Raw genomic sequence first — 14,133 nt, 5'->3', positions numbered from 1 at the left:
ACACAGAGGATGTTATGATCATTTTCATTCTATAGATACAGAGAGTTATTTCTGCTAAGCTAGTCCCAAAACCCATATATATTTACATACATATGGGAAAGAAATGTCATAAAATTATTGGAGAGGCAAGTTAGCAGCAGTATCTCAAACTCGGAACAGCAGTCAGCACTTGACCTCTCCAGGAGGATTTCTGGAGACTGAGTAGGTTCATTAAGGTTCTTGAGATTGAGTGGCCATTAAGGTTCCTTTGAGCTCCACATTTCTGTTAGCTTCTTAAGTGTGACATGGTAGGTATTTTCTTCTATGACCACCTCCTAATTAAGTGCAGAGAGATGACAAGCACCAAAGTTTCCCACCTGCTGCAGCTTCTGTAAAGAGCGGCCTCCCTTCATAGTACAGACATATCCAGAACCCAGGAATATCCTTGGAACTTTATGTCCCCACTAACTTTGATGTGACCCCATTACCAAGAACTACAGGACAGGTGCTAGGCAGAGGGGCAGGCCCCAGGCGAGAGTCATGCTGTCCCTGGGAAACGCGGCTATCAGCTTTAGGAAATGTGCTGAAGGATGGGCACATCAGCCAAGAACCAAGGCTGCCACAGGCTGGAATGAGCCATGATCCCAATTCCCGTATGGACAATGACTACTCAGAATCAGGAGTGACACAGCCAGGACCTGTGGACATCCCTGGCCATCTCCCACAGTGAGACAGGGCTGCACTTTCTAAAGCTGGGATGGGAAAGTCCTTCACAGGGAACAAGTTGCTACATTTGCTATCAGTTATTCATGCCAATGTCCACGCCCACAAATAATTGAGTATCCAGAGTGACCCCTTAATTCTGAATGGATTAAAGACAAACACGATCATTCATCTACAGGTCGCAGTGATGCTACTGAAAACCTGAAAGGCATTGAACGTAACACAGGGCACGGCATGTCCCGGCACAGACTGACGAGCAGGGTGGACGCTGCTTCGGCAGGCCGACTCCTGTTGGGCAAAGGCAGGCTGAGTTTAAGTCTGACTGAAAAGCCACTCGGCAGCCACAGCCTCTTCACCACAGGAGGGGCGGGCCCCATCACACTCAGCTCAGGAAATGGAGCCTGAAGTACAAAGACAGACTCTGTGAGACCCGCCCCGGCCTGCTTCAAGACAGCTCTGGAAAAAAAGGGCCTCTCTTCACGCCTTCGGAGCGACTGCTTTTCACTCTGGAGCAACGCAGACCTGAACACACACAACCAGCGAATATGTGCTCTCGGCGGCTTCCATGAACCCCTTCATCGTTCACCCCTACTCAATATCCCACCCTCTCCAAACACAGCTCCAAACAAGATACGCTGGACCTGGGCACGGACTAGAACTTTGATTAACGCAGAAATAAATACAAAATCGTCCTTTAAAAGATAAGGTGCCGCCTTCAGCTGAAGGCCATTGTTTTCCTGTTCTCTGTAAGCACACGTGGATTGTTCATCCTTCAGGACCTAGTACAGATTTCACTTCTTTTCTGTATTTACCTGGTTATTTTCAGATCCTTAGGACCGAGCACATTTCAAACCTAACAAGAACACAATAGGGATTGGAGGAATATAACTTTTTTGTTTTAATAGAAGGCAATTATTGGGACATGGTCTTTAAAACTGCCAACAGGCATATCCTTGTGCAAATCAATTAGATGATATTGTGTTTTGTGATGGAGAAAACATATGGGAAACTGAGTAGAATGGAAAGCAATCTGTGTTTTCCAGTCTGATCTCATTTGAATGCTAACTCCACTGTCTACTCATTACATCTTGCTTAGCCAAACTAGGAAAAGTTACTGAATATTTCTAAGGCCTGACTTTGTCTGTAAGATCAGGCCAGGAATACGTACAGAGTGCTACTGGCTCTTGGCAGTGGTTTGCTAGATGTTTAGCTCTCTCGCTCTCCTTCCTCTGACTTTTAGTATTCTTTCTTCTTTTAAAATCCAATTTCTGAAGCTTAGCAATACGACAGATGATATTTTCAATAACTTTTACTTTTTAACTCTAGCAGTTAAGAATTGAGAATGTTTTAACTGCTACAAGATGAAATTTCATGAGTTTGCTAAAAAAAAAAAAAGTTTAATAGTTTATGATGTTTTTCTGAGACAGAAATAGAACACTATATTCCTTCCAAACAAATCTCGATGATAGGCAACAATGAGGCATGAAACACCCGCTAAGATAACTGCTATGGAGCTAACACAATCTCCAAGACTTGCAGGCGATACGTCACTAAAGGCCATATGTGTAGTCCTTGTTCCTGCATACAGAAGCCTTTCATAATTTCTAAATTCCTTTGGATGCTGTGGAATCCAGGCTGTCTCATAGCAGTCAGAAAACAGGCATTTTACTACAGGCAGTCTTAGCAGTCAGGAAAACACTTGCTGTGAGTACTGGTAAGTGCATTGATTCATCTTGTTTTCTAAATACAGTTGGCCCTCCGTACCGGTGGGTTACACATCTGTGGACTCAACCAACCGCAGATCGAAAACATTTAAAAAACTGTGACTGTACTGAGTATGTACAGATGTCTTTCTTGTAACTACTCCCTAAACAAAGCAGTTTAGTAATAACAAAATTTTTATTAAATAAAATTGTTATTTAACAAAGTAAATAACAACTATTTACATAGCATTTACATTGTATTGATATGAGACCTTTAAATAATCTAGAGGTGACTTACAGTATACGGAGGCTGGGCATGGGTTATATGCAAATACTAGGCCATTTTATATCAGGGACTTTTGCACAGCCTTAGAGTTTGATGTCTGTGGAGTCCTGGAGCCAACCCCCCTCAGACAACCAGGGATGAGTGTATAATCAACAGCCAATATTCCTTGGCATGAGTATGAAGTGACATGTGGGGTGAGAAGGGAACGCGGCAAGGCTCAGGGCATCCCCACCTAAAAATCCAAGTGCTCCGTCACCAGTTCTCCAACCAGCTTTCCTGACAGCTCTGCTGCTACCATGCAACAGGCACCAAGCAAGTGAATCCTGAGTTCCTATTTTCCCTCTGATTCTTTATTGAAAGAAAATATTTGAAAATCGATTTGAGTAACATGCAGAAGCAGACACAGATAATTCAAAAAACAAGAGAACAAGAAGATTTTATGGGATGCTTCAAGTCATTTCAAAGGCATCACACACACCTCAATGCCTGCTATGGCTTTTCTTGTTTTCCTTCCTTTTAACAAAAGATTTAGTGGAGTCTCTGGGTGACACATTGAAAAATCGTTAGACAGTACCTAAAATCTGGGGCCCAGATAATCTATAAAAAACATCCAATCAAGTTTTTTTTAATAACCTGAACATCCGCATTTTAAATTTGCTTAACTTATATTTGGATAATAATTAAACAGTGTATTATTCCATATCGACTCCAAGTGCCCTATGACTTGACTAAGTGACTAAATGACTTGTCTAAGCTAAATTGCTGATTGGTGCAGTTACATCAGTAACTCAGAACTCTGGATGTAAACAGTTTCCTGCTCATCACTGCCCTTGTCGCCTGTGTAGTTAATGCTTCCCTAGTTAATTAGTAATAGTTAGTGCCAGGTCATTCTTCCACATCTGTGGGGCAGATGATATTAATTTCTCCCATTACTGATAAAGACATGAAGACTCTGAGATTAAGGGACTTGCCCAAGGTCACTTGCTCACTTTTTGACCCAAAGGTTTATTAATAAGAAAATGAACTTTCATAACAATTAGGACAGAATAAGGCCAGAATAACTGTATGAGTAACCTCCTTCTTGTGATGCACTTAGGCTATGAATCAAGAATTCTTATTGCCTTATTCTATTGACAGTCCTAAGGAAAAACAGAAACATGGTGTGATCTGATCAAACAATCAGTGCAAAAATTTGTTATCCCAACAAATCAGAAGTAGGATTTTAACAATCACAAGAGTTAAAAAAAACGAAAAACAAAACAAAAATCTTTGTTTCAAACAAAAAATAAATCCAAATAATTTGAATAAATTTCTTTACCACAAGATTTTTCAAAGAAATAACCTTCAGTAATTTCTCATAATTCAATTAATTTCATTTAAAAAATCAAATTTGAAACCATATAAGCACTTACTATGATTAAATCCACCTACTTCCTAAATGTTGGGGATTCATATCAATTCTAAACCAAGGAATGCAACTTTCTGATGTGTATTCTTACCATCTCTTTGAAAAACATTTAGTAAGAATAAACGCTGACACATTCATACCAACAAGCTTTCAGATACTGGTAATATACAGACAAAATAATTTTTTATATCGTAGCCTAACAAATTGTTTTTCATTAGTCCTGAGCCTTTATGGGATATTTTCAGCTATAAAATCAGAAAACCATCAACACGGCTTAAGCAAAATAGATAAAATACCTCAATTTTAAGACAACTCCCTCAATATCCCCCCATGGCATTCTGGCCCTGCCCTAGCACTGAACTGCTGAACTGAAACTTTGTTTTGTTTTTTTAAGGTCACTAAGCTCCTCCCTGCCGCTGAATCCAGTGGGTATTTTCCTCTCTACGCTTCTGTGCATCTGACAGTGTGAACCACTCCCACCTGGAGGCCCTGGCTTCCTCTGACATCTGGGACACCGCGTACCTGCCTGGCTACCTGTTTTCTATTTTCTTTGTGAATTTCTTTGCCTTCACTGGTCCCCAAATGTTGGTCCCCAGAGCATGGTTCAAGATCCTCTTCTCATTTTTATCCCCCCTCATCACGCTCCTTCCTAGAGTTTTAGGAACCACTTTGCTGATGACTCCCAAATCTTCACCTCTAGCTTTGGGTCCCTCTCCTCAGAATCAGAGCTTCAAAATCAAGGATGTGGTGATGTCACCTTCATCGAGCTGCCCACACGTAGCTCTGACTTGACCTGCCTGGAATGGAGTAAGCTCCCCAATTGACCTACATGCTCTTCTCCTAGGCTCCCTGTCACCCAGGCATCAGAGGCAGCATGGATGGCTGCTCCCTGGCCCCAAACATCCAATTACCTCGACCTCGAAGTTCTTCGTATCTCCAGTGCCACTGTCATTTTCCAAGGCAACAGACTCCTGAGGTCTCCAGTCCTCCACGATCCAGCCAACGATCTCTCTGAAATGCACATCTGATCATCTCACTCCCCTCAAAAGCCCTCAGTGGCTCCCAGTTGTCCAGGTTCTGTCCTCCCAGGCTCTCCTCCTCCTGACCTTAGGGGAGGCCCACCTCTCAGCCTCCTCTGCATCCTGCTACAGCCTTGACCTGGAGCTGAGGTCCTCTGACTTGTAGCAATCGGGCTGCCTAAAAGCCCTAAGCCAAAAAAAGTGCCCCATGCATGCATGCCATGAACATGTTAACACATATATAGGTGCAATCATTCACCTTTGTCATGATGCAGGACAAGGCTCCCTGTGTACGATCAACTGACTAGAATTCTGCATTGTCTCTTGCACAATCCACACCCATACGCATCCACTATGATTTTCAGTTCTGGCTTCTTCAACATTGAGCGATAAAACCAGAGACACTGGTGAAACAATTTGAATACAGACTCCTTGGTATTTCCATTTTTTCCAATCTGTCAATTCTCATCTAATTTGATAGAATTTTCTTTAACAATTCACTTTTACTGAGTTTCACTGGGTTTCTCCAAACTATTCTACTTCATTGTCATAGATGCCAAGTCTCCTTTCAGTCTCATATTCACATTTTATTTGCTTACGTATTATCTAAATCAGTTCCACATCATCATAATAAAGCACTGCCATAAACAGGCTTGGTGGGGTCATGCCCTTGACTCCTGGTGAGGATACAACTCTTCTTGTGGGACCAGGGAAGAGGAGCCAGGAAGGCAAGTGCAGGCCACACTGCGGGATCTGCCAGCTCCTTACAGAGGCCTGGAGGACACTGTGACCTGATCAGTGTGGGTTTCTTTTGGGCTACCCTCCTCTCAACTGCTCAGATGTGCTCTCCTTTCTTTGGCCTCCACTTTTGCCTGGAACACACTCCCCCTAACAACTTAATCTAACTCCCTTCATCCCTCAAGCCTCATTTGAGGTCATTTCCTCCGTGAGGGCTCGGGACAGCCCCGATCCGACTGACATGCGCCCCGTTTATACTCAGCACGCGTGCAGTTGTGGTGGTCTTTCCTATTCATCTACCACACTGGCAGCTCTGTAGGAACTCTCCAGCTTCCTCAGACCTGCCCAGCCTCTGGGACTGTGCCTCATTTATAATAGGGACATATGTGTTTGTTAAATGAACCAAAACCAAGGAAGTACCTTCAAAACCAACAGCACGTTTAAAATCCAACCCACGCCGGGGTGGTGCCTTACACCTGTAATCCCCAGTGCTCTGGAAAGGCAAGGCAGGAGGCCAGGCGTTGGAGACCAGTCTGGGCAACAGAGTGAGACTCTGTCTCTAAAGAAAATCTAAAATAACAGTACAATAAAATAAAATCCAATTCAGAAAGATTTCGGAGCACCTTGGACATTTCCTGAGACAACACTGGTTGATTAAGCTCTACTGGCCCCTCCTATAGCATTTCTCAATAATTTTAAGCTCATCAAAGTATCATAATGGTGAGTTGACGTGGTTTTACAACCAATACTAATCCTTAAACAGGGAAAAGTACATAAATACATAAATAAGTAAATCTTTTCCATTACTAAGGGGATGTATACATTCAGTACAAAATCAAACAGAAGAAACCAGAGTGGTAGACAGGGAAAGAATGTCACCCCCTGAGTGATAACCCCCAAATGTACTTTGAAATCACTGGGCCTTAAACACACTGGAAAATGTCTTGGTACATTTTTGTTTTTTCTTTGTACAGAACAACCTCAATTCTGTGCAGGAAACATCTATCAGAGTAAGAAAGCAAGTGAAGCTCTGGGGGCTGTTTTGGGGATGGCAGGTGGGGATGGCTCCCCTTGGCGGCCGTGTGGGTGGAAGTCCCTTGCCCTGCCCACTCCCCGCAGACAGCAGCAGAAAGATGCACCGATCTGTTCACAAGAAGAGTCCGCATAAGATCCCCTAAGACCGTTGGGAGCTGTGGTCTTCCCCCATTCTCTCGGGCTTAGCAAGGAGACAGCAGCACTCCTGCAGGGTCACTCGCATGCGCTGTTGGACCCTGGGGTTCCTGAGAGGCCCAGCACCCAGCTCAGTGTGCACAAGGCCAGGCATTAGACGAGATGCCCACAGGCAGCCTGCAGATGCTTATCAAAACTATAGCTGACCCATATGGATGGTCCACCCCAAGGATGCCAACCTTGCTCCCCAGTGGCTAGCTAGGAGATGCTCTGCTTTTGTCAATTTCCTGCCCTGGCAAAGCTCCTGACATGGACCTGGGTAGGGGAAGAGCAGCAACCTTGACCGTACGGGGAAGGGGACGTATTTCTGTGCTAGAAAGTGTTCATTTAGAACTTAACATTTCTTTTAAAATAGTCCTTAGTCTGTTTTTGTGGTAAAAGGGAAAATGTAGCATGCTGGATTTATCACTAAGACATTTATTTTCAAAATTTAAGTATCTTATTTCTCACTCATATGTCTAACTTTCCAGTCTCTCTCTTTTTTTTTTTTTTTTTTTTTGGCAGAGAGGAGGTCTTGCTCTGTTGCCCAGGCTGGAGAGCAGTGGTGTGATCTTGGCTCATTGCAACCTTTGCCTCCCAGGCTCAAGCAATCCTCCCATCTCAGCCTCCTGAGTAGCTGGGACTATAGGCATGCACCACCACTCCTGGCTAATTTTTTGTATTTTTAGTAGAGATGGGGTTTTACCATGTTGGCCAGGCTGGTCTCAAAACTCCTGGGCTCAAGTGATCTGCCCATCTCAGCCTCCCAAAGTGCTGGGATTACAGACGTGAGCCACCGCGCCTGGCCTTTCTTTATTCTCATGGTAAACTCTGGTATAAACAAGGACCAATTTTGCACATCTGTGACACTTTTTACTTGCTTTCTTATTGACAAGCAGAATCCATAATTTGTTATTGTTGTGGAGATGGAGTTTCACTCTTGTTGCCCAGGCTGGAGTGCAATGGCATGATATAGGCTAACTGCAACCTCTATCTTCCATGTTTAAGTAATTCTCCTGCCTTAGGCACCCAAGTAGCTGGAATTACAGGCACGTCACCACACCCAGCTAATTTTGTATTTTTAGTAGAGAAAGAGATGAGGTTTCAACATGTTGGTCAGGCTAGTCTTGAACTCCTGACCTCAAGTGATCCACCCACCTTGGCCTCCCAAAGTGCTGGGATTACAGGCGTGAGCCACCACACCCGACCAGAATCCAGAATTCTTATTGTCTCAGAGCAGGTTTTCAAAAGCGCTGCTCTCTTCACCACTCACTGGCCAGCTCAGCTGTGCCTCTCAGACAGGCTGGCTGGCATGTAATTTGGGTCATGCTGTCCCCTTCACAGATCAAGATGTTATTTATTTATAACCTGCCTTTAAAGGACTCAATTTTTGGTTGTTTCCTCATGAAAAATGTGGACAGATGGTTATGATTTAGTTTTACAACCTGCCTGCTAGCAATTCATATTATTGTATCACTCTGATAAAGAATGAGTAATTCAGCCTAGCTCACTAGAGGGCCAGACTGGGTCAATTTGCTTTTCTTTCCTAGCTTGCAAAAAAGAACTATATTTGTCAAAAAAAAAAAAAAAAAGTAAAAATTTAAAAAATCAAATTGAGCAATTACTTCAGTAAGTTAGAAACATTTTTTAAAGCAAGTCAACTTGCCGAGTTTGCGTGCCCTCAAAAAGGGCATTTTCTCTAGTTTTTATATCTAGCTATTACTGTACCTAAGCTTGACGTTCCTCCTTTATTATCTGGCATTATTACTAAATGCTCTAATATAGTATACTTACTGGTTAACTAAAGGGCTTTCAAGAAATGTAACAGAGCAGCTATCATTTTTTGAAAGGGGTCTACCCATATCGACTGACTTCGGTGCATGGGTGTGCATTCGTCCTGTGCTTGTCTCTGTGAAGATCCCACTCAAGTCTAACAGTGAAGGAAACTGGACAGTCTCCTCTCTGCGAGACAAGAAAAGCAAGCTAATCTGAACTTTGGACAAGATAAGCAGAAAGAGAAGGGGAATGGATAATAGAGAAGAAGGAATCTGAAATGCAAAGTAAGAATTCTGAAAAGCAATCAGATTTGACTTCTGATCAACATAAACAGACCGGTTAAAGGAGGAAGTATAGTTGGAACCCAATGTAAGTACAGAAAAATTAGGAGCTTCCGTAGGCTGTGATGGAGTAAGTTGTCTCAAATGAAAGAGAAAAGCTTAATTGAAAGCAAAGAAAAGGCAGCAAAGATAATTCCCCAGGACAATCTTCTAGCGGTGCAGGCATCCCTCCTAAAACCCAAAGAAGGAGAAGCCACAGACACCATCCCCAACAATGCAGTGGTGTTTACAACTTGTCACTCTTCCCTCCGGTAAGGCTCCAGTAAGTGCCACTGAGATTCATTATCCCAACTCCATTATCCCAAATAACACACCCAGTAGCCTACAAACACGACTCAGGCCTGTCCCACGTGACCTGCCTTCGCAGGCTGTGTGGCTGGTAAAAGGTAAGACAGGTGCTCCAAACAGGGCCAGAGAAAAGTGGCAAGAGAAAGGAAGAGCACAGCACGGCGCTGCCAAGTTCTCAGAAGGGAGGGCTCCATTCACCTAGAAAGACGCCGCCTTCATTTCTTAAAAAAAAAAAAAAATTAAATTGCAATGTTCAATTTTCTGTATTTTGAGAAAAATTCAGTTGTGGGTACTACTTAATTTGGAGAGTTTTTTGTATTATTATTTTAAACTCACATAATAATTGTACAATATTTATGGGGCACAGTGTGATATTTCAATATATGTATACAATGTGGAATGATCAAATCAGGGTAATCATCACATCAAGCACTTATCATTTATTGGTATTAAGAACATTTGAGGCCAGGTGCAGTGGCTCACGCCTGTAATCTCAGCACTTTGGGAGGCCAAGGCGGGCGGATTACGAGGTCAGGAGATCGAGACCATCCTGGCTAACACGGTGAAACCCCGTCTCTACTAAAAATACAAAAAAAAAAAAAATTAGCCGGGCATGATGGCGGGCACCTGTAGTCCCAGCTACTCGGGAGGCTGAGGCAGGAGAATGGTGTGAACCCGGGAGGCGGAGCTTGCAGTGAGCCGAGATCGCGCCACTGCACTCCAGCCTGGGCAACAGAGTGAGACTCTGTCTCAAAAAAAAAAGAACATTTGAATTCTCTCTTGTGGCTATTTTGAACTATACAATACATTCTCATTAACTGTGGTCACAGTAGGACTTATTCCTTCTGTCTAGTTCTATTTTTATATCCATTTACCAACATTTGGTTATCAAGATTTTGAGAATACCTGACCAGGGAGGAGAAATATACTTTCATTATTATTTAAAAGTTGATACTACAGAAAATATCAAATACATACAAAAGCAAATAATACCATGAACCTACAATTATCAATCTTTTGCCAATACTGTTTCAACTATTTCCCCTCAACTTTTTTGGAGTATTTTAAAACAAATCTCACATATCATATTTTATGCAGAAAGTATTTCACTATCACAAACAAGGACTTAAAATATTACAAACACTATAACAAACAAGGACTTAAATTATTGCACTATCTTATTCTAACTAACAAAATTAAAAATAATTCCTTTGTGCTGCCAAATATTCAGTCCATCTGAAAATCTCCCCAACGTGTCTCAAAATGATGCTTTTACAGCTGGTTTGCTGAGATCACTTTGTGGGCTTATGGAGCTGGATGCCATTCTAGCACTTCATTGGTATGTGAACCTAAAACTCTCAGTGCATGGAAAGGAAGGAGTTCCAGGACTGAGATGGAAATGCTAGAGATGGTCTATCATGTGAGTCACACCACCCCTTGGGCTGCATCTCCCATGTGACAGCAGCTTTTATAACTAATGTACTGCTAGTCTCTCTAGGCCAGAGATGCTGCTGAGAGGTGGTTCCACTGCAATGCAGACCTGGTCCTCCATGGAGGTGGGACATCTGTCATGGGAAAGGTGGGCATACCACACAGCAGGGCCAGCTTGGTCATCTGAATGGTTTAACCCATGAAATCTCTGGTTGTGTTGTTAACTGATCTCGGGGTCCCTAGGAACAAAACAGATGAGTGATTCCACTAAGGTATCACAAGATTGTGTAGGAGGAACTCTCCAGGGCTGGCGAGCAGAGCCCGACCTGAGCCACCATGACAGAGAAGCCAAGGGAGGGCCCTCACTCAACTCCCAGACTCAGGCCTCTTGATGGAGCAGAGCCAGGGAGCCTCAGGGTAGCCATGCTAGTACAAGACTTCTCCCTAGCTTCTCAAAGAGGACTCCTACCATCCGCCTGGTGACTGTGTCCTCAGGACAGGGAAACTCCCGGCAGCAAATGTAAGTAACACTCTTCCCAAGCCTTTCTGAGTAGGAGAGATTGGCTTTAGCAAGGTAAGGATTTGGCTCGTGTGCACTCCCGGTTAGGAGCTAATGGCTTGGCTGAATGGCCTGGAGGAATGTGGAAAGAACAAGATGGGCTGAGGATGGGTTTGGGGAAGGGGTATAACTGGCTACATCAGAATACACGCAAAGCGTGAGATGACGTCCATCCTACATGAATCCTATTGCAAGAGAGACTAATTAATCATCCTGTGGACATGATGTCCCAATGTGCAGCTAGATGCCAGTCTTCCTTCCTAGTCACCTGGATACTTGCTCAGTGAGTTCATAAAAAGGAAAAAAACATAAAAAAAAAAAAAAGAAGAAGAAAGAAAAAGGCCATGGTGGCAAAAATGGATGCCAAGCCTGGGCTAAACCACAGGAAGTCTGGGCCTTCCCCTCAACAAAGCTGATGATACGGTTCCCTGCAGGAACCAGACAGCCCTTTGTGGAAAGTTGATTGCAGTGGGGCTTTTTCATAATAGAGGGGGTGGTGATTTGTCCCTACTGGAAGGGCCACTTATGCTGGGCTTGGATCTGTTTCCTGCACTGTCAGACCTCTGTGGATCCTACAGAAGGCCCCGATCCTGTCGCAGCATCTCACACGCCACCCAGGCCCAGAACGTCACACAGAAGGAAGCACATGACTCCATCACACTCAATAATGACCAAATAAAAATGAAATTACAGAGGCAGCTTGGAGACACACCCAGAAGTTGCCATACTGCCCTGGATGGGAAGCAGGCTCTGAATTTGGAGAGGCTCGCCCACAGCAGAAGACGCAGGGCCGGAAACCAAGGGTAAACATAGAAGCGGCTTCTTAGGATTACTTAACAATACACTTGCAAAATGTTTTCTTCCCACCTAGGAACTCTGCTCTGTTGAAACTGAGTTTAGTGCCCCCCAAGGGAGAAGTACTTCCTCTGGAGTTCTTAGTCCTGGCCACAAGGAATTAGAACCAAGGCTGGCCATTTTTGCCTCTTCATACCACTGGGAAAATGAGCACCCACGGAAAATGGGGATGGCTTTTGTGGTCACTGCTACTGTATTTCTCAAATGGACTAATGCAATCGCCTTCAAATCAATCTCCATTCGTCTTCCTTTCCCCCCACAAACTGCCCTCCCTCTCTAAGCATAAATCAGAACATACTATTCTCCTGCGGTCAATGGCTTCACACCACACTGAGAACAAGATCAGCCTCCTCATGACCTGCAGAGCCCTGTCCAGCCTCAGCCCACCTCCCAGCCTGCAACATCCTCGTCTGTCTCTTGCTCCCTGAGCTCCTCTCACTGTTGCCTCCTTGCTGAACCTCAGACACATCATGTTTCCTGCATGACTTTGGACTTCTGATGCTCCTTCTGCTAGGACTTCTCCCTCAGATCTCTGCCTCACTGCCTCCTATCCTACTCACCTGTCCTAGCATCACCTCCCCCGCCTGCTCCTACTCCTCATATTACCCACAATCATCTTCTCCAGGGCCGTCTGTGGCGCCTTGGTGCGTCCTACATATTGACTTATGGGGAATCTGTTCAAATGCTGAAATGTAAACTTTGCATGCTGTTTTATTCTCCACAGTCATCCCAACTTTTCTATTTCCTTCCTTTCCCCGCCTTGCCATTCTGGTAGGGATGTGTTGCTTAAATCTGCCTCTGGTTATCAACACTGCAGAGGCACTGCATGGAACTGGAGGACTGGTTATCCTCAGAGGTCCTAGACTTGTGGGTGTCTGCTGCCACTGATGAAGCTCTGGGTGTCTCCCTCTAGGGAAGAGAGAGCAGGTTCACGGAACAGGTGCATCGTGTTAGAATGACACTCTTTGGAAATGAATGTCCTCTATCCTGTTTTATTTTTCTTTATAGTACTGTCTGCACTGTTAAATACTTACTTGGCCTGCCTTCACATATAGAAGGCAACGGTCCCTGGAGGCAGACACTCCACCCTTCTCCCTGTTCCAGTGCCACCAGGTGGTGGACATATCACCTAAGCTCGGACAGCTGAATCCTCCATCCTGGGACCTGAACCCCTGGGTGAGTGACAGACAGACAGTCACTAACTTCTAATAAGTTAACTCCTTATTATAACTCCAATAAGTATACACTTCTCCAAGACAGGGTCTTTAATTAAATGTTTTGTATTTTCAAAGGACTCACTGGATACCTCCCTAACTCCTGGGACGGAGCCATGGCCAGTCTCCCATCACACGCCTTCCTGTGGCTCCTCCACTCCCGGGAGCGACCCTAGTTGCCATCCCTTCCCTGGCCTGGTTCCCTAGCCATCTCATCAACTCCGGGCACAGCCGGCACCCTTCCAATAAACTCCCTTTTTGCTTAAGATACGTCACACACTGGGGCCTATTGTGGGGAGGGGACAGGGGAGGGATAGCATTAGGAGTTACACCTCATGTAAATGACGAGTTAATGGGTGCAGCACACCAACATGGCACATGTATACATATGTGACAAACCTGCACGTTGTGCACAGGTACCCTAGAACTTAAAAGTATAATAATAAATAAAAAGATAGCTGGAGTTAGATGCTGTTGCTTTTCAACAAAAGAACCCCTAAAATTAAAACCTTTTTAAACTAACAACAAAAACCAGTGTTACAGCAAGCAGGGAATAGGCTGTGTGTACACAGGTATGCGGTGGGAGGAGAAGGGCTCTACATTC

The 14,133-nt window shown here is 44.1% G+C and overlaps 1 protein-coding gene across 2 annotated transcripts in view; it reads right to left on the bottom strand.

The window, feature by feature from the left end:
- Positions 1-14,133, bottom strand: part of SPATA13 (spermatogenesis associated 13) — a 156,095-nt gene that overhangs the window by 45,379 nt on the left and 96,583 nt on the right. The window lies entirely within an intron of this gene.

Source organism: Rhinopithecus roxellana, chromosome 18 (genome assembly GCF_007565055.1).
Source record: "Rhinopithecus roxellana isolate Shanxi Qingling chromosome 18, ASM756505v1, whole genome shotgun sequence".
Classification (NCBI taxonomy): domain Eukaryota; kingdom Metazoa; phylum Chordata; class Mammalia; order Primates; family Cercopithecidae; genus Rhinopithecus; species Rhinopithecus roxellana.
Note: the sequence above shows the minus strand (reverse complement) of the source record. Positions and strands in the feature narration are given on the sequence as shown.